This window comes from Crotalus tigris, unplaced genomic scaffold (genome assembly GCF_016545835.1).
Source record: "Crotalus tigris isolate CLP2741 ecotype Arizona unplaced genomic scaffold, ASM1654583v1 scf7180000018653.610581, whole genome shotgun sequence".
Classification (NCBI taxonomy): domain Eukaryota; kingdom Metazoa; phylum Chordata; class Lepidosauria; order Squamata; family Viperidae; genus Crotalus; species Crotalus tigris.
Genome location: NW_024097127.1, coordinates 324,561 through 346,144, shown reverse-complemented (window position 1 = coordinate 346,144; position 21,584 = coordinate 324,561). Strand labels below are relative to the sequence as shown.

The 21,584-nt window shown below is 38.1% G+C and overlaps 1 pseudogene; it reads right to left on the bottom strand.

Annotated features, from left to right (window-relative positions):
• LOC120313387 overlaps nt 1-21,584 on the bottom strand; it is a 311,668-nt pseudogene that overhangs the window by 36,292 nt on the left and 253,792 nt on the right.

The window sequence follows — 21,584 nt, the reverse complement described above, 5'->3', positions numbered from 1 at the left end:
TTGACAATTATCCTTTCCTGTTAATCCTTGTCAGTTAAAATGATACTGCCAAGAGCGATGACAACTATATCAGCACAGATGTTAAGATTGAGGAAAGAACCTCAGCACCCTGGAGGCTCAGGTGATGTTCTCATCCATCTCTCCATGGAAAGGAGAAAGAAATTTTTTTGCAGATGAATGATTGCCTTCAGTTGTGATGTCAGTGGGAGCTGTATAATTTCTGGAGCTATGAGAGTCATTTGGATGAAAGACATCTAGTACAAGATGGATTTTATTTTTCTACTGTTTTGGTAAAGTATGGCAAATTTGATTATTTATTTATTATTACAGGTATTGTATTAGCCAGCTTTCTGGACCAGTGTTTCTTAACCCTGGCAGCTTGAAGATACAAGGGCAATTTGGAAATAAACCTCGGTTTGGTTATCAATGACAGACAGTCGCAGATACAGAACTTTTATTATACACATTAGAAAATTACAACATTACATTACTTTTTGAGGTACTTGTCATAATGTCTTTGAAATTCCTTAGTAGTAGTTGCTCAGCACCAAATCTGAGCTGGGGGGGGGGAATAATCAAAAACATCCCAACAGAACTGGTTCAAAAGTTCTTGGATGCATCTAGTGGTGTGCGGGCGAGCATTATCATGAGCCAACACCACACTGGAAGTCAGCATGCCCTGATGCTTGTTATGGATGGCTCGTCTGAGTTTTCGTAATGTTTCACAGTAGATTTCTGAATTGATGGTCGAACCATGTTCCATGAACTTCACTAGCATTACTCCTTTAGCATCGTCACATTTGGCAGGATTTTCTATGGCACCACTTCCAGTGTGGTGTTGGTTCATTTCTCTAGATTCTGTGCAATTATCAGCTTCCTGAAAGCCACAATACAGCAAAATACAACAACAATCAATAACAACATGTCACTAGATATTTTATAAACATAGCAGATACCAAATTATTAAAAATGGAAATCCGGTAAAGTCTTGGCACATAATACACCAGATGTAACCGTGGTTGAAAAGAAGAAACTGTGCATAATTGATGTGGCAATACCAGGAGATATTACAATAGAAAACAGAGAATTAGAGAAGATCACAAAGTATCAAGATTTGAAAATTGAAATTGAAAAATTATGGCATAAACTGGCCACAATTGTCAAAATAGTTATTAGTACTTCTTTGTGTCATACCGAAAAGTTGTGGATGGCACTTAGAAAATCTGCACATTGACACAATGACACACTGCTTGGATCTGTGTATATGCTGATCTGATACATTACAACCTCCTAGGTTCTTGGGAAGAACTCAGTGGGAATGAAAGCCAACTGGCAGCTGTTAACTCATATTGTTGTGTTTAAGTAAAAAAAAAAAGTAAATATAAAAATTATTATTTTTTAAAAAAATTAAAATAAAATAATTAACCTAATTGCTTAAGTCTTCTTTAATTCAGCACTACATTCAGAACCTTTACGTGAATGTATAAAATCATACATGAAGGAGATGGGTGGTTCTTAAATATGACAAACAAATAAAATGCAAAGTTCTACGTACCAAGCATCAAAAAGGAAAGAGGTGTTCGTCATTATTCAGTTGCTTCTCACTGGTCTTCTGATGGAATCATCACAGGTGTGCTCTCCTTGCCTGTCAACATGGATATATAATCTCCATCCATATCTCCACCCTCACTTAACTCAACAGTGATGTAAAAAAGATATTGAGACTCTAGAAAGAGTCCAGAGAAGAGCAACAAAGATGATTAGGGAACTGGAGGCTAAAGCATATAAGGAAAAGCTGCTGGAACTGGGTATGTCTAGTTTAATGAAGAGAAGCGGGGACATGATAGCAGTGTTCCAATATATTAGGGAGTCAAGAGGGAGTCAAGCTATTTTCCAAAGTGCCTGAAGGCAAGACAAGAAGCAATGGGTGGAAACTAACCAAAGAGAAAAGCAACCTAGAACTAAGGAGAAACTTTCTGACAGTTAGAACAATTAACCAGTGGAACAACCTGCCTCCAGAAGTGGTGAATGCTCCAACACTGGAAGTTTTTAAGAAAAGACTGGACAGCCATTTGTCCGAAATGGTATAGGGCAGGGGTAGGCAACCCAAAACATTCAAAGAGCCACTAGGACCCGTTTCCCACCAAAAACAAAACACTGGGAGCCACAAAACCCTTTTGATATCTAAAATGAAGCTAACACTGCATATATCCTTTTTTACTTTTATTATAAGTGTGTGTGTGTGTGTGTGTATTATATCAGACTCGAAATCACCAACATCCTCTGCACCAGCAAGCCACCCAAAAGCAACTTACCCAAAGAGAAACAGACAGCACTACGTAACCTGAAAGAAGACACCAGCATAATAATCCTACCAGCAGACAAGGGCAACGCCACAGTGGTTATCAACACATCTGACTACCAAACCAAATTAACCAACCTACTCCAAGACTCCACATACAAACCCCTAAATACAGATCCCACCACCTACCTGGAAAAAACCACCAGATCCAAAATAAAAGCCTCCCCAATTAGCGAAGAGATCCAGCAAAGAATCATTCCCAGAGAGAAATCATCCAGATGCCCCAAACTCAGAGTTTGGGGCATCTGGATGATCCCCAAGATACACAAAGAAGGAACCCCACTCAGACCTATAGTCAGCTCCATAGGCTCACCTCTACAAAACCTAGCCAAATTTCTCACCAAACAATTACAGCCCTATGCAGAATCCATCACCTCACACGTAAAAAACTCATTCCAGTTTATAGAGATCATAAAGAAACAAAACTTACAGCCCAGCGACCTACTAGTGAGCTTCGATGTCATATCCCTCTTCACCCAAGTGCCTATCAAAGAAGCCTTGACAGCTATTCAAAACAAATATAACCCCCCCAAACACATCTTAGATCTGACCAACCACTGCCTATCCAACACATACTTCATCTATAACGGACAAAAATACAAACAAACAGAAGGAGCACCCATGGGATCACCCCTCTCACCTGTCATTGCCAACCTCTACATGGAACACTTTGAAACCCAAGCTCTAGAAAAATCGGATCACAAACCCAAACTCTGGCTCAGATACGTAGACGACACCTTCATAATCTGGCCACATGGGAAAGAAAAACTGGACAACTTCCTCACACACCTCAACAGCCTACACCCCAAAATACAGTTCACCATGGAAACAGAAGCTAACAACCAACTTCCCTTCCTGGATGTCTTAGTCTACAAGAAATCCAATGGCTCCCTAGGACACACCATCTACCAGAAGAAAACACACACAAACCGCTATCTGCACGCTCTATCACACCACCACCCAGCACAGATAAACTCTGTAGCCAAAACACTCATCTCCAGAACAAAACGCTTAGCTGATGAAAAACACCTAAAACCCGAACTACACACTCTCACCAATGTACTAACATCCAATGGATTCCATAGAAATAAGATTACAAACCTAATCCAAAAAGAAACCCCCACTAAATCCAAGACAAAGAACAAGAAAATGGCAAAGCCCTCCTCCCATACATAAAAGGCACCACAGACAGAATCAGTAAGATCCTCCATAAACACAACATCAAAACAGCATTCTGCACAAACAGAAAAATATCCACCATCCTTAGAAACCCCAAAGATAAAATTGAATTAGAAAATCAAGGAGTATACGAAATCCCATGCACCACTTGTCCCACCACATACATCGGACAAACCAACAGAAGAATAAGTGCACGCATTGAAGAACATAAGAACTCAGTCAAAAAAGAGGAACCAACATCTTCCCTGGTCCAACACCTTAAAGCCACAGGACATGAAATTGACTTTAAAAATACCAGAACCATTGCCAAAAGTGAACATTTTAATAACAGAATAATCAGAGAAGCCATCGAGATAGAAAAACGCCCACACAGCATGAACAAGCGAGATGATACCTCCCGCCTACCAGCCATTTGGAAACCCGCCCTTATTGACAAACGACTCCCTAACACAAAAAATGATACCAGACCCACACTCACAAAAACCACACAGGATGTCACCACCACACATCCACGCAAAAAACAAACCCAAAGCCACACCGATGATGAGGCACGACCACAAACCAGAAGCCAGACCACAGCTGCATCATTAGCCACTTTAAACCCCTCCAATCCATACATGAAGCAAACTGACACCCTCCATGAAGAGGAAGCACGACCACGAACGCGAAGCCAAAAAATAGCAAGGCAGCCCAAAATCTCAAACCCCTCTGCAACTCAGACTAACCTGAGCACAACCAAACAGAACACTCCCCCAGCCAATCAGAGCACAGCCAAGCCCCTAACCATTCAGAACACACCTCCAGCCAATCAGAACACAGCCAAGCTCCCACCCAATCAGTTCATACCCCCACTGGCAGTTAAAAGGAAGAAACAGCTAAGACCACACATTGCTGCTCGAAGCACGAAGCTGAAAACACCAGCCTGAAGATGACGAATGGGACTTCGTCGAAACGTCGCCAAGACACTTCCAATTTTACGCGGGAGAAAACCCGAACAACCAAAGACCTACATACAAATACAATGATGTTGGCAGTAGCCAACGAAAGCTTGATATTTTATTTAATTAAAACTTTTATAGTTTTTAACTTTTCCTGGTGTTCACGCCTGTTTGTTGTTATATATATATATATATATTCATGGTAATATATTCATTTTAGACGTCAGAAGGGTCTCTGTCTCTCTCTGTGTGTCTCTCTTTTTCTCTCCCTCTCACTCCCCCCCTCCCTCTTTCCGATCTTCTGCTTACCTGGCAAGCTGGCTTCAAGCTGATCTGCAACAAACTCAGGGGTAAGCAACCTCGGCTCTTTTATGACTCATGGACTTCAACTCCCAGAATTCCTGAGTCAGCATAGCTGGGCTAGCTAGCTCTCTCCTGCCATTCCTGTTTCCTGCTTCCTGCAAAGACGCAGCAAAGGGAGGAGCTCAGCCCAATAAGCTTTTCAGCTCCTCGGAGGACACTGTGAGTCCACTCTCTTTTTTACACACAAACACACATAGAGAGAGAGAGAGAGGGAGGGAGGGAGAGAGGGAGGGAGAGAGAGAGAGTGCCTCTCTCTGTTTCTGTCTCTCTCTGCAAATGGCAGAGGAGGCTGGGAGCCACAGAGGAAGACTCAAAGAGCCACATGCGGCTCTGGAGCCGCAGGTTGCCGACCTGTGGTATAGAGTTTTCTGCCTGAGGAGGGGGTTGGACTAGATGATCTCCAAGATCCCTTCCAACTTTACTACTACTACTACTACTACTATTACTACTACTACTACTATTATTATTATTATTATTTCGCAAACTAGTCCAAACCAGTCTACAACAGTCCAAACTAGTCCACCAGCTACTAAAACCACACACACACACACACACACAGAGAGAGAGAGAGAGAGAGAGAGAGAGAGAGAGAGAGAGAGAGAGAGAGAAACATATACAACATACTTTATTAGGGTCACAAACCAGAATATATGCAAATAAAAACAATTAATTATCAAATGTACTGTAGCATCTAATAAAATGCCAGTGTACAATACCTCAACAACAGACGTTGTTGAAAGATATTGTACTGGTACAAACATGCGTTGCTAGATAATAAAATTTTGTAAGTGAATATGTCAGCGTTGTGTTTTTAACTAGATAGAAGATAAGAGATAAAATATTCATCTGGGCCTTTGTGTAGTAAGGAGATTAATAATGTTGCCCATTCTTTTATGTAAGTTTACATCTTAAGATAATATATTCTATCAGTTTCAGGTCAAATGGCCAACTTCTTTGAGGAGCTGGTATATTGTTATACATGACATCTAGGACTGCCCATTGGAGGGCATCAAAGTAGAAAATCTCCACTGATAACTTGCAAAGAAGAGATTTTCAGTAGTCTTATGGAAGATCAGTTAGTAAAACACATGTAGCTTGATGTGTGGGGGAGGGGGGTTAGTATATTGTGAGTACACTCATGAGAACTCGAACACATACAAATTAACTTTGTAGAAGCACTTTAGCTGACTCTTAACATGTATCTCTTAACCGAAGGACAAGTATCTAACCCACTTCACTCAGCTTTACTCCATTTATAATCTCTCACAGTGGATTGCAGATTCCCTGTGCTCTTTCTCCATTTATTCATCCAAGAAATTTATATTACCAGAGCTTCTGCCAGACCAAGACTGTCCTGGTTTTGCAGTTACTGTTTTTTTTTTTTTTTTTTTTTTTGCAGGGGGAAGGATTATTTCTAGTAGTCCCAGAGACCCTTGAATTACCACAGTGCAAAAAGCTAAATTACTACAGTGCAAAAAGCTAAGTAACTTTCTTTTCATGATCATGCCTTTTATTTCAACTCTTTCAGAAAAGACTTGATTTTTGAGCTCATGATCGTCTACTATAAGCAGGCTCTATGGTTGATGATCATTGTAGAAATAAGACCTTTCAGAAAGCCAGCAGTTTTGGTAAAGTCAGGAAGAAATGGAGCAGGAGGAAGGTGTGAAAGGACAATGCATGGCCATAGAAGAATCTATGGATATTTGTTCATTTCTTCAGTCAGTGTCTCATGCATCTTAAATCAGGGGTCCCCAACCTCTGGGTTGTAGCCCACTGCCAGGCTGTGACCTATTTAGAACCAGGCCGTGCAAGTGGTGGACTGATGCACAAGTGCACAGCTCCACTTGTAGTTAAGCTGTGTAATCATGCACGTGCACACCGGTCCACTGTTCACATGAGTGGAGCTGTGGGTGCACACATCAGCTCATTGCTTGCACAGCCCGGTTCCATTCTCCCCCCTCTAGCTAGGCTGCCAAGCTGTAAAGGTTGGGGACCGCTGTTTTACATGACTGAGTAGGTTCCTACACAGCTGAATAAAGGATTTCCAAGGATTACTCTAGGTCAGACATGTCACAAGACGTCACCTGACATATCGGCATTGTTTTGCTATTGCTGGCAATGGGGTGAGCGCGGCTTCTGTGTGATGCATCCAGCCCATGGGCCGGCAGCTTGACACCTCTGCTCTAGGTCATTTGGTTCAACATATTGCATAGAATATGCCAATGGTTCCTTCACTTACTTTTGCCTAAAACATTTTTTTACCAAGACAATGCATTAATCTTTATTTCTCCCTGGCCCACTAAAATAATAATTTTTAATAAAATTATCTTCAAATAAATTATTTTTCTCACCTTGATCAGGTACAATATTTGTTGACATGTAAAAAATGATATATGTGCCTCAAAACCCTGAAGGTTCAGGAATAAACATTTGTACGGTTTTAATTTCTGAGGCTAAACAAGGATTCAGAGGTCTCCTTATCTTTCTTCCCTTTAGAGTTTAGTTTGCAAAACAGCCATTTCCTTGAGAATTTCATTATTCAGTCTGAAACTTGGATATGAGTTTGAACTCATTGTCTGTCTTTCTCTCTAAGAATAGTATAAAACCACAAGTATTGCATGTATTTTGGCCAAGATCCCTCTGGTTTGCCACAGGCGTTTCAGCAGACTTGTCCTCCCCCGAGAAAATTTCAAATCACCTTCCCAGAGTTCTATAGTCTCTGACATCTCAGCACGGCTGATCAAATATGCATGTGGATTTCAATATGCATATAATACAAGTAAAGATAAGAAAGTATGTTTCACCATCAGGTTTCCTGAATTTCTTGCAACTCCAAACGGATTAATTGCTATGCAGCTGTATAAACCTGCATCAGATTTGGTAATATTATACATCTTCAGACTGTTGTCTTCTAAGGTAAAGATTCTGAAGGGGGAGGACATGCAAACCAATTATTAGCCTATTATACTGAAGACTAACTGTGATATGTTATTTATAATATTTGGACATTAATCATAGCTGCTGTTGATTACAGCACACTGAGCACATTTCAGCCAAATTTTCACTTCAGTGTATCATTGATCATTACATTAGATACAGATTAGACACTGTCTTTATAAGTAGTCTGCCTCTTTCTCTGGTCAATTTATTCCTGCAGAGGAAGAAATAAATCCACAATATGAGGTCTAAATGTGGTGTGTTTCTTCAGGGAGTAAAATATGTTTTCATTCTCAGATTGTGAGCTGATTAAAGTAGGAAGCATGAGAAGATGCATTTTTTTTCTGCATTTTGAGTAAACAAATATTCTTCATTGAGTTCGCTACATCCAGTCCTAACAGTGAAATAATGAAAGGGATGTAAGCTGATTATTACAGGAAGGTTAATATGTCCCACAGTTATAAATCACCAGGTTAAGGCCGCTTATTATTGGTAGTAGCCCTTGAAGAAGACAAATATGGATTAAATGATTACATCAGGATAAGTGAAGGTAATGATTTTATAACTTTCACTTTTTTCTGAATGTGATGTAATCACAACGTTGCAAAAAAAAGTTGCTGAAAATGATAATAAAATTTAAGTGAGTTTTACAAAGGGATCACTATGTAAAAAATAAAATACCAGATATAATAATTAAAAAGAAAAAAAATGATAGATAGGTATATAGATAGATAGACATATTATATATAGATATAGATAGATAGATAGATAGATAGATAGATAGATAGATAGATAGATAGATAGATAGATAGATAGATAGATAGATAGATAGATATTGATTTATGGACAAAATGCAAATTAAATTTACCAGAATTTACCAAAAAGATTGCAGATAGATGCCACAAAGTACCTTATATTGACATATACTGTACATCTACAGTGATCACTAGGGTCCTCACCAAAGGAATCAGAAAGCCTCAAGATTATAAGTTACAGGTCTGGAAATGATACATATGACTTACAAAAGCAGTGTAAATTATAACTAAATGTAGGAATGTAGGATCTGATAACAACATGATGATGATGATGATGGTGATGATGCTAATAATAATAATAATAATAATAATAATAATAATAATAATAAAGTTGGATGGGATCTTGGAAGTCATCTGGTCCAACCCCTGCTCAGGCAGGAAACCCTATACCATTTCAGACAAATGGCTGTCTAGTTTCTTCTTAAAAACTTCCAGTGTTGGAGCATTCACCGCTTCTGGAGGCAGGTTGTTCTACTGGTTAATTGTTCTAACTGTCAGGAAATTTCTCCTTAGTTCTAGGTTGCTTCTCTCCTTGATTAGTTTACATTCATTGCTTCTCGTCCTGCCTTCAAGTGCCTTGGAAAATAGCTTGACTGCCTCTTCTTTGTGGCCGCCCCTGAGATATTGGAATACTGCTATCCTGTCCCCCCTCATCCTTCTCTTCATTAAACTAGACATACCCAACTCCAGCAGCCGTTCCTTATATGCTTTAGCCTCCAGTCCCCTAATCATCATTGTTGCTCTTCTCTGTACTCTTTCTAGAGTCTCAACATTTTTTTTACATCATGGTGACCAAAACTGGATGCAGTATTCCAAATGTGGCATTACCAAGGATTGTAAAGTGGTATTAATACTTCACGTGATCTTGATTCTATCCCTCTGTTAATGCAGCCTAGCGCTGTGTTGGCCTTTTTGTCAGCTGCAGCACACTGCTGGCTCATATTTAAGTGATTGTCCACTAGGACTCCGAGGTCCTTCTCACAGTTACTACTATTGAGCAAGGTACCCCCTATACTATACCTGTACATTTGGTTTTTCTTGCCTAAATGTAGAACCTTACTTTTTTCACCATTGAATTTCATTTTGTTAGACAGTGCCCAATGTTCAAGTCCGTCCAGATCCTCCTGTATCCTAAGCCTGTCTTCTGGAGTGTTGGTTATTCCTTCCAGCTTGGTGTCATCTGCAAATTTGATGAGTTTCCCATCTATCCCCTTGTCCAAATTGTTGATAAAGATGCTGAAGAGCACTGGGCCCAGAACAGAGCCCTGGGGCACCCCACTACACACTTCCCTCCATGTAGATGTGGTTCCATTGAGGACCACATGCTGAATACAGCCAGTCAGCCAGCTACGGATCCATCTGGTGGTGATGCTGTCTAACCCACATTTTTCTATCTTATCAAGTAGTAGGTTGTGATCTACTTTATCAAATGCCTTACTGAAGTCCAAGTAAATTATATCCACTGCGTTCCTCTGATCCAATAATTTTGTCACTTGGTCAAATAATGCAATAAGATTTGTCTGGCATGATCTGTTTTTGACAAACCCATGTTGGCTTTTAGTAATGACTTTGTTTGCCTGTAGGTGTTCGCTGATTCATTGTTTGATTATCTTTTCCAGATTCTTCCCAGGTATTGAGGTCAGGCTGATAGGTCTGTAATTTCCTAGGTCCATTTTTTTTCCTTTTTTGAAAATGAAACTACATCAGTTTTTTTCCAGTCCTCTGGTAGTTCCCCTGTGCTCCAGGATCTTTGAAAAATATAGTTCAATGGTTCTGAGATCACATCTGCCAGTTCCTTGACAACCCTGGGGTGTAATCCATCTGGTCATGGTGATTTGAACTCGTCTAGGCTGGACAGGTGCTCACTTACCATTTTCTTGCCTATCTTAACTTACGTTTCTATTCTGTTTTTTATTGTGCTATTTTTGATAGGTTGGTCTGTTTTTTCCCTTTGTGTAAAGACAGATGCAAAAAATGAGTTAAATAGTTCTACTTTCTCCCTGTTGCTTGTCACCTTCTTGCCATTTCCCCCCACTAATGGACCAATCATTTCCTTCACTTTTTTCTTTTTTTTTTACATGTTGAAAGACGGGGTTTTTTTGTTATTTTTGACTTTGGTCGCAAGCCCTAATTCATTTTGAGCCTTAGCTTTCCTCATTTCAAATAGGCTTGGGCTATTTGTTGATATTCTGACTTAGTTATATGCCCCTCTTTCCACTTTCTATACTTGTCCTTTTTATCTTTCAATTTGTCAGAGAGTTCTTTATGCAGCCATGCTGGTTTCTTACATCCAGATTCAGTCACAGTTTCGTTTCACACGATAGTAACCTTATGAACTCTAAAGCTCCTCTTTCCGTTATGCATTCAAGATGGACCATGATTAATATTTATCTGATCTATATGTAAGGGTGTAGGTTTATATATATGTTGTATATAGCATGTTTAAATGTATGTTATGTATGTATGCACTTTTGAGAGCAAGCAACTAAATTTCATTTTTAATGTGTACCATTGGGCCCTCAGTAAAAAATGACACTAAAGGTTATCTATCTACTATGGGTGACCTGGAACTTCTACTGTCTAATTTTCTTTTCTTTTTTTTAAGTTTTATTGTTTTTTTTTCATACAATTCAGTAGTACTAGTTTAACAAACATGTTGTCTGTGTTTATCGTTCACTAATACAGATTTGATTCCTAATCCCTTATTATTTTCTCTAGCCATTGATAAAATACATCTCAAGTTTTATAGTATTCTATTTCTTCTTCTTTTTCTTTCAACCTCACATTAAGTTGGTCCATTTCAACACAATCTAGTATTTCTTTTTAATTATTTCTTCCTCTGGTGGTATTTCTTCATTTTTCCAATATTGTGCAAATATGATTCTTGCCGCTATTATCACATGTAAAATCAAGTATATACTTTGTTTATCAATCTTTTCTGGCATTATACCTAATAAAAAAGTTCATGTTTAAAATCTACATGTTGTCCCAACATATTTTCTAGTCAAATATGTATTTTTGTCCACCATACATGATAATAAATACCTGACTTGTGTTATGTGCCCATCTTTCCACTTTCTATACTTGTCCTTTTTATCTTTCAATTTATCAGAGAGTTCTTTATGCAGCCATGCTGGTTTCTTTTGAGAGCTGTTATTTTTCCTCTTTGTTGGTATTGTGCTGGACTGGGCTTCTATTATCTTGCTTTTCAAACTTTCCCAAGTTTCTTGCGTTGTTTTCCTCTGGAGGATTCTCATCCATGGAATCCTTCCCAAGCCCTCTCTAAGTTTATTGAAATTAGCTCTCTTAAAGTCCAAGACTCTAGTTTGACTGTTTTCTATTGCTTGCGCTTCCATAATGTTGAATTCCAATATTGCATGATCACTTCCTCCCAAGGTTCCTGTGGCTCCAACACCTTTTATCATTTCATCTCTGTTAGTGAGAATTAGATCCAAAATGGCTAATCCCCTAGTTCCCTTCTCTATCTTTTGGGAGACAAAATTGTCTGCTAGGTTTGCAAGAAATCTGTTTGATCTTCCATTTGGTGCAGAGTTTGTCTCCCAATTGATGTCAGGGTAGTTAAAGTCCCCCATTACTATCGTGATGTGCTTCCTACATACCTTAGTTAGCTGACTAGGAAAAAGTTCATCTATTTTCTCTGTTTGGTTGGGTGGCCTGTAGTATACACCTATGGTAATGTCATTTTTTCCCTTTTTTATATTGACCCAAATGCATTCAAAACAGTTTTCATCATGTACTCTATTTCTGTAGAGATGTAGTTATTTCTTACATATAGAGCAACTCTGCTTCCTCTTTTATTTGGTCTGTTTCTTTTAAATAATTTAAATCCCTCTAGCTGTGTGTTCCATTTGTGGGTTTCATCCCACCATGTTTCTGTAATGGCAACAATATCATATCTGCCCTCATTAACCTGAATTTCTAGTTCACCCTGTTTGCTGCTCATACTCTGTGCATTGGTGTATCACAAGAAACTACATCTTGCCCATTAGGGGGTGTAAAAAGGAGATGATTATTGCCAAATGTTTTCATCTTCATTAATACTTCTCTGAGCTAATCTTTTTCCAGCTCCCCAAAGTGGAAGTTCTTATGACCTGTTACCCACTGTTGGTACATTGAATGTATCATTTGAGCTTTTCTCCCCAATATAATGAGTCAGAAAGAGATAATCGCCAAATAACAAAATAAATATTGTAATAGTCCTCCAATTAAAATTTCCTATACATCTGTTCCTGCAAATACATCTCAAGATGAAGAGATAGAAAGAGTAGAGATGGAGGACCTCTTGCAACATAAATTCTTTGAGGAAAAAAATAGACACACATTTTGTGCCAGACAAATAGCAACATTGCATTACTTCAAGTTTTAAAAAATGTTCCTTTTTCAAAAATTAATTTATGTAAGACCCAGCTACTATGCTGTGTTTTTAAATGCAATTTTTTAACAGTTCAAAATAAGTTCAAGTGATGAAAAAAAAAATCCAGGTCATATTTTCCTCAAGTAAGAAAGGAGTGGTAAAAAAAAACCATACAAACAAAATAAAGACAAACAAAAAAGCTGTATAATTATGCATTGTATAGAACTGCAAAGCCATCTGCAAAGTGCAAAAGCAAACTATGCTTTCAGAGGAGCCAAAGATGCTGATTTGGAGTTAATTATCACTGACTTTGTTCAACCAACTGTCAAACACAAGAGAATTCTCACACCTGTGCTCAGTGTTTCAGGTGATCAGGTATCAAGGTAAAAAAAGAAAAAAAGCAAATGCCTTGGGATTTGCTTAGCATGATGGCATTTTTTCTTCTTCTGCCTCTTAATTTCTTCCCACAGCTGATTCAGTGGGTTCTTTTATTCTCAGCCGGAATACAGTCTGAACACCTGTAGTGCCATTAATTGAGTTTTAAGACAACAATAGAGATGACTTTTTAAATAAAAAAATGACAAATGGGGATTGATTCTACATTTGATCAGCTGTGCTCCCCCAAATATTTCTATAGAAGATAGCCATTTTTTTCAGCATTGTGGTAATTTTAAATGGTCACTGAAGAAGAAAAATGTATTAAGCAAAGTCTGTAGTGTTGGGTTTTTTTGCCCAATCCTAATTAAACTTTGTTTTAATTATGAAGTGATAGAACATGTAGAGGTGAGCCTATGGAGCTGACTATAAGTCTGAGTGGGGTTCCTTCTTTGTGTATCTTGGGGAGACCATAGAGTTTGGGGCATCTGGATGATTTCTCTCTGGGAATGATTCTTTGCTGGATCTCTTTGCTAATGGGGGAGGCTTTTATTTTGGATCTAGTGGTTTTTTCCAGATAGGTGGTGGGATCTGTGTTTAGGGGTTCGTATGTGGAGTCTTGGAGTAGGTTGGTTAATTTGGTTTGGTAGTCAGATGTGTTCATAACCACCGTGGCGTTGCCCTTGTCTGCTGGTAGGATTATTATGCTGGTGTCTTCTTTCAGGTTAAGTAGTGCGGTCTCCCCAAGATACACAAAGAAGGAACCCAACTTAGACCCATAGTCAGCTCCATAGGCTCACCTCTACAAAACCTAGCCAAATTTCTCGCCAAACAACTACAGCCCTATGCAGAATCCATCACTTCACACGTAAAAAACTCATTCCAGTTCATAGAGATCATAAACAAAACAAAACTAGCCCAGCGACCTACTCGTGAGCTTCGATGTCATATCCCTCTTCACCCAAGTGCCAATCAAAGAAGCCTTGACAGCTATCCAAAAGAAATATAATCCCTCCAAACACATCCTAGATCTGACCAACCACTGCCTATCCAACACATACCTCATCTATAATGGACAAAAATACAAACAAACAGAAGGAGCACCCATGGGATCACCCCTCTCACCTGTCATTGCCAACCTCTACATGGAACACTTTGAAACCCAAGCTCTAGAAAAATCGGATCAAAAACCCAAACTCTGGCTCAGATACGTAGATGATACCTTCATAATATGGCCACATGGGAAAGAAAAACTGGACAACTTCCTCACACACCTCAACAGCCTATACCCCAAAATACAGTTCACCATGGAAACAGAAGTTAATAACCAACTTCCCTTCCTGGATGTCTTAGTCTACAAGAAATCCTATGGCTCCCTAGGACACACCATCTACCAGAAGAACACACACACAAACCGCTATCTGCATGCATTCTCACACCACCACCCAGCACAGATCAACCCCGTAGCTAAGACACTCATCTCCAGAACAAAATGCTTAGCTGATGAACAACACCTAATAACCGAACTACACACTCTCACTAATGTACTAATCCAACAGATTCCAAAGAAATAAGATTACCAACCTAATCCAAAAAGAAACCCCCACTAAAATTCAAGACAGAGAACAAGAAAACGGCAAAGCCCTCCTCCCATACATAAAAGCCACCACAGACAGAATCAGCAAGATCCTCCACAAACACAACATCAAGACAGCATTCTGCACAAATAGAAAAATATCTGTCATCCTAAAAAACCCCAAAGACAAAATTGAGTTAGAAAATCAAGGAGTACATGAAATCCCATGCACTGCTTGCCCCACCACATACATTGGACAAACCAACAGAAGAATAAGTGCATGCATTGAAGAATACAAGAACTCAGTCAAAAAAGAGGAACCAACTTCTTCCCTGGTCCAACACCTTAAAGCCACAGGACATGAAATTGACTTTAAAAAGACCAGAACTATCACCAAAACCGAACACTTTAATAACAGAATAATCAGAGAAGCCATTGAGATAGAAAAATGCCCACAGAGCATGAATAAACGATGATATCTCCTGCCTACCAGCCATTTTGAAACCCGACCTTATTGACAAACGAGTCCCTAACACAAAGAATGACACCAGACCCACACTCACAAAAACCACACAGGATGTCACCACCACACATCCACATTCTGCCGTGTCACTGGGTGCATTCTGCTCACAATTCTATGCTTCCCTGTCGGATCAGTCGGTACATGATCACCCTCTCCCCCACAATGTACCGATCGATCCGACAGGGAAGCAGAGAATTGTGAGCAGAAGGCACCCAGTGACACGGCAGAAAGACCTCCCAGTGGGTGTTGAGGACGGAAGGTCTGGACGCGGTGAACGCAAACAGGGGCTGCCCAATTATGAACTAAGCAGCAATGGACCGTCACTCATGCAGCCCCAGGCGGTTGCTCCCAGGAACGAGGGGGGGGGGAGAATAGTGATGGACCCAGTAAAGCACAAATTGAAATGACACCTATAGAAAGGGACGGGAAGAGGAATGGAATACTCAAACTGCAATTGCAAAAGATGGGGGGATCGGACCATAACTCGACTGGGACAACTGGAGGAACCAAAAAGAAACAGGGATAACATACATACACCCCAGCAAGCAGAACTATGGACAGAAGGTTGGTGGGAGGGAGACAACCACTACCCACGAGGGAAGTGAAAGGACTCCGGCCAATTCCAGGATTAGTAAAAGGGATATGCGCGATGGAACACAGAAAGGAAGTAGAAAGAACTACACTCTGATGTAAGACACACATATAAATTACAGCATGCTCAGCTGGGTCCCGTAACATGGTCTAGGAGCCGAGTGCAGATGATTAGTGGTTGCATATAAGCTTTCCCAACAAACTGCCTTTTATATCCTGACGATGTCAAGAGCTCTTGATGAAAGCTAGGTTTAGCAAATAAATTTTCTACATTTTTATTCTCTTGGTGATCGACTTTTACTTGATTTTAACATGAATATACCCAAGAGTCATATTTTTACTTGTATAGCTGATATATATATATATATATATATATATATATATATATATATATGTATATGTATAATCTTTGTGAATACACTGTGTATATATGTGTGTATACACACATACACAGTGCATTCAGAAAGTATTCAGAGCCCCTTCCCTTTTGTTTATTTTGTTATGCCAAAATTTCACTTTCCAACATGACAACGATCCTAAGCACACAGCCAAGACAGCATAGGAGTATCTTAGGGACAACTCTATGAATGTCCTAGATTGGCCCACCAGAGTTCTGATTTGAATCCTATTGAACATCTCCTGTTGAACACCATTCATCTTGACTGACCTTCAGATGATTTTCAAGGAAGAATAGCAGAAAATTCTCCAATCCAGGTATGCAAAGCTTGTTACATCATACCCAAAAAATAGTCAAGGCTCTAATTGCTACCAAAGATGCTTCAACAAAGTACTGATTGAAGGGTCTGAATACTTATGTCAATGTGATATTTTTTTTTAAATACATTTACAGGCATTTCTAAAATTCTGTTTTTACTTTGTCATTATGAGGTACTGAGTTTTGATTAATCAGAAAAAAAATGAATTTCAACAGCTGTAGAATCAGGCTACAGCATAATAAAATTGACAAAAGTGAAGGGAGTCTGAATACTTTCTGAATGCACTACATATATAAATCTATTGGTCACCATTTCCTCATTTTACCCAGCTACAAAGCTTTCATTTTATCTCAGTCCATCTACTCATGCTTATTCAAGACTTCTCATAAAAGAGCAATTAACAACCAAGTCACACAGAAGTTTTAATTTCCTTATATTATTTCCACAGTCAGTTGATGAGCTTCCGTTTGATTTACTATTAGAAGTCAAGTTGAGAAATGAAGGGGAGGCAAAAGCGGCTAAGCCTATGTGTGTTATTCTATAGCTGCATAACTGATGCTAATCCCAGATTTATTTGATTTAATATCACTTACATTCTACTAAAATTATCTTTGAATTTAAACATATAATAATATTATCCAATTGAGTAGTGCAGCAGAAAGGCATCAAGCATTGGTCTGTTCTCTTCTGGCTCTCCAATGAATATATACAAATATGGCATTTTGAGGTAACATCCTTGAGAAGATGATAGGTAGATAGTTTCAAGAACACCTTGGACATCAACCTTGATCAATTTGAAAATATGACTACTAAATGTCATGTACTAAATAATATGCACTTAAATTTTATCATAGGGAAATTACTTTCATATTCAATTCTGTTGTTCTATATACTTTATTTAGATTTGAGATGACTTGTACGTTTTGTTGTTCCTGACAAGAAGTGTAACTAATTTTAAATTATCTAGAAATAAATTCAGATAAGCATAATGTTTTTATCATGGTAATTCTACTATTAGTTGTTTACACTTAGAGTAGATAATGGATTAAAGTAGTCTCTTATGAGCCTAAACTTAACACAGTAATTAAATGCTTTACACATAATTTAAATGAATGTTTATGACCTTCTGTCTATGGTAAATTATTCTTAAATCTTTACTTTTTGTTAATGCCTATATCTGTCCTCTAGAACAGAATCCCCCCACCTTTTCCGGCTTTGCGGACTGGCAGGGGTGAAGAAGGCAAAGGGGACATATCTGCACAAGTGGCAGGCAAGCACATGCCTGTGCATTTGCATTTGTATGAGTGGTGGGCACACACCTGCCACTCACGCAAATGGAGCACATGTGCACATGCTTGCCAGCTGCTCATGCAAGGGGGGATGTCTGCACACATTCGCCCACTGCTTCAGGCAGGCCCATATCTTGGTAGTGGGCTGGGAGCCAGATGGGTTGGGGATTCTGCTATAGTAGATATATAACAGAAAAATAAATAAATAGAAAATTGTCTTGTTGGATAAGATAAGATAAGATAAGATAAGATAAGATAAGATAAGATAAGATAAGATAAGATAAGATAAGATAAGATAAGATAAAAGATAAGATAACCTTTATTGTCATTTATTTACTGTGGGCACAAAAATGTGTCTCAAAGTAAACACATACATGACAGCCTAAACATACTATATACAACATATACATACTATATACAACATATGTATAGAGCTACACTCCTATATATATATAAAACATGAATATTAAACACTATCCATCTTGTATCAAGAATATTGTTATTCGTAATGCAGCAACTTTATATGTAAAAAATGCTGGGAGTATATAAAGAGAAATTTGGTAAGAAATTGGACTACTCTTGGACTATTCTGTAAAATTGTAGTTATCTAGTTCACACTCAAAATTCAGAAGAATCTTGACAGACTTGAATATTGGAGTCTATCCAACAACATGCAGTTCAGTGGTGGAAAAAAGTAAAGTACTGAATTTAGACAGAAAAACCAAATATATAGGTACAAAATAGGTAGCACCTGGTTCAACTGTAGTACTGTGAGAGAGATCCAGATGTCATAGTCAACCATCACTTAAGTATGAGCCAGCAATGTGCTGCAGCAGCCAAAAAGAGCCAATGCAGACCTGGGCTGCATCAACCTACTGTAGGAATGACATCAATATCACAAAAAGTGATGATGCCGCTTTATAATGCATTAGTGAGGCCACACTTGTGATTTGGTATTGTATCACCACAGTACCAAAAAAATGCTGAGTCCCTAGAAAGTGTTTCAGTAACAAAGCTGATAAAGGATCTGGGGGCTAAATCATATGATGAATAGTTGAGAAAGCTAGGGATGTCTAGCTTATCAAAGAGAAGGATTAGGGGGAACATAACATGATAACTGTCTCCAGTGCTTGAGGGGCTGTCACAGAGAAGAGGAGATTGACTTATTCTCCAAAGCACCTGAGGACAGGAGAAGAAGTAATGGGTGAAACCCTGTTAATGAGAGATCCGACCTAAAAGTAAGGAGAAATTTTCTGGCAGTGAGAGCAATTAATACCGGTAGCTTGCCTCCCAGAGTTTTGGGTGCCTCCCAGAATTGTGCTACGTTTGTCATCTTGAGTTCCTGAAGGAAAGATGGGATACAAACCTAACCAATAAATACTAATTCAGAACAATAGTTACAATCATTAATTCACATGAATCTGTATCTAAAGTTGCTGTTTTGCTGTTGGGTAAACCACAATTTTAAATTGTGTTTATAATCTTGATAAGTGTAGAACTACAGCATAGTGCCTATTAGTACAATATAGTGTTAATTTTCAGCTGGCCAGAGAAGTAGTTAGAAACAGAAAAAGATTCTGCTGAATAGTATAGAAATTTTGCCTGTATCTCAGTACATGATGCAATATGTGATGACTTGAAGCATGAAGGGAAATCTATAGCTTTCTTTCTGTCATTTCAGTCTTTAATTAGAAATACAGCTGCAGAGATTAATTAAAGTTAGATGAAAAATCAATCCCATTGGTCCACTAGTAAGTTATATTAGTTAATACCAGCATGTCATCAACAAAAAGATACCGGTTTGAATTAATTTTGTCTCATCCCTGAATCTTCTTAATGTAACACAAATGGCCAGGATCCTAAGCCTAAAGTCTATTTAAATCTATTCTTCAAAAATCTGGAATTGGAAAAGACCTTTCTGCTGAGAATAAAGGAGTTCTAGCTATAGCAGCTGCTACATATATATGTGCTAGTAGATTAAAAGTATCAAAAGAGAAAAAGTGAAAAAAGGAATGTCAATATTAGAAAGAATAGTTTCCTAATAAACTAAATTCAACACATTTTTTTAAAAAAATATCAGTTCAAAAATGTATGGATGGATTTTAAAATAGGTTCAACATGTTTTAAAGTACTAATTAATGCAGAAAAAATAGCCCTATAGAAAATTCAGTTTTATATTCACAATTGTCCACCATTTTTTTTCCTATCTCAAAATGCAAAGCATAATATACAATGGAAGAAAGTGACATAGAAAAGGTCAGCCATGCTTTAACAACAGCAAAAAGAATAATCCCTAGAACAGGGGTCTTCAAACTTGGCCCTTTTATGACTTGTGGACTTTAACTCTACTGGCTGAGGAATTCTTGGTCATAAAAGTTTAAAGACCCCTGTCCTAGAAGATGGAAAAATACTGTAGTTGTACAAGTGGTGTATCAGAATTCATAGATATATGATTTAGCATTTCTTGAAGAAACTACCGTATATTCCGGCGTATAAGGCGAGTCGGTGTATAAGACGACCCCCGACTTCAGCGCCAATTTTAAAGCTTGCAAAAGTCGTCTTATGCGCCGGAAAGTATGGTATATTTTCTACTAATCAGAAAATGTCACTTTATCTCTCCCAAATTCTTAGTGAACACTGAAAGTTTAGTTTCCCCTTTTAATGACTTACAATCAGGCAAATTTGGAATATAGTTGTAATTACAAATTCTTAGAGGTGTTTAGTTATATGATATTTTTCTTTTTCTTTTTGAGTATGTCAAATTGTTCATTTTTATTTTATGTATGACTGTTTAAAAATGAATTAATAAAAACAATTTTACTTTTTTAAAAAAATCCCAGTTACCAAGCCAAAATTTTAAAGAATGGAAAAAGCCAACAAAATGGAAATTAAGACATTAAATGTTTATTATGTATTCAACAGCCTTTAGTTCTATAAACAGCTTTTAGTTTATAAAGTCTACTAAAATATACTAAGCCTTTCTGTTATTTTGATCACATTTGCAATGTTGACTTTACAGTCATCAATATTTCATCCTCAGATTTTGTAGAGCAACAGTAAAAGTACAATGGTAAAAACAAACATTGGTTAGCATCACCCACAGAGAACTCAAAATTCAGCTCTGTTTTCTCATGAGTTTTACATCAATACGTTTTACATTCAAGTTTCATTCTCTCCAAGACCAATTAATCATTTGTTATTATGCACTAGCATTTGTTTCTTCTCTCACCTTTTTCATGATACTAAATCCCAGCTTGGTAGGGCCTGTCAATCAGGCATCTTCTTAGGTTAATAAATGGGATGATATTTCTTAAAGAACCCAAGCTGAATGTTTATTTTAAATTTAAAGTATCCATCCCCTATTTCCACCAAGACAGGATCAAATACTTTGCAGCTCAAGCTATAGCAGTGATTGGCACTATCTTCTTGTCTCCTCAAAATGGTATGCATAATACCAAGGCTTGGTGGAAATACAACTAGAAACAAATACTTTGCTTCACGCAAATGGTTTAAACAGAAACAATATGTGTCAGTTAAACATCTAT